Source organism: Phytophthora parasitica, assembly GCF_000247585.1.
Source record: "Phytophthora parasitica INRA-310 unplaced genomic scaffold supercont2.9, whole genome shotgun sequence".
In the NCBI taxonomy this organism is placed as follows: domain Eukaryota; phylum Oomycota; class Peronosporomycetes; order Peronosporales; family Peronosporaceae; genus Phytophthora; species Phytophthora nicotianae.
The window spans coordinates 1,100,872-1,101,409 of record NW_008648995.1 but is presented as its reverse complement, the minus strand read 5'-3'; positions in this window follow the sequence as shown (position 1 = coordinate 1,101,409).

Sequence of the window (538 nt, the reverse complement as noted above, 5' to 3'; positions counted from 1 at the left end):
TACATTTACACGTTAACAGCGCCGTGGACGTCTGCAAACACTTCGGTGAAATATGGTACCAGACGACCGTCTCGCGACTTCCGATTGCGACGCAAATGTGTGCGTACCCGAGCAGCGACTTCGCCGAGTTGACTTTTGATTTCCATCCGAACGTTGAACTCCAATACTCACGCACTGAGTTGAGGATGAACGTGTCTGAAGTAGTTTGTACTGGAACATTGGAGAACCGCACTTCGGTCAAGATTCTAAAGGTGACAAAGACTTTCCTGAGATCGTCACTCGGTTTGGGGTGGAGATGTTGCATATCCCAAATACCGAGGCCATTACGAACTTCGAGGTATCGTGTGACTTCACGTACGTGGTCTACGGTAATGCCGTACACAAGAAAACGTGTGGTCAATCCTTCTCCATATCGGAGAGAGAATTTGGCCTTCTATTTGTGATTTATTTACCCTATAGAAGCCTGTTTTGACATGCATTTAGACGGTCCATTATGGACTTCGTCTTTCGTTTTGAGTTGTCACTTGCAGGGAGGTTG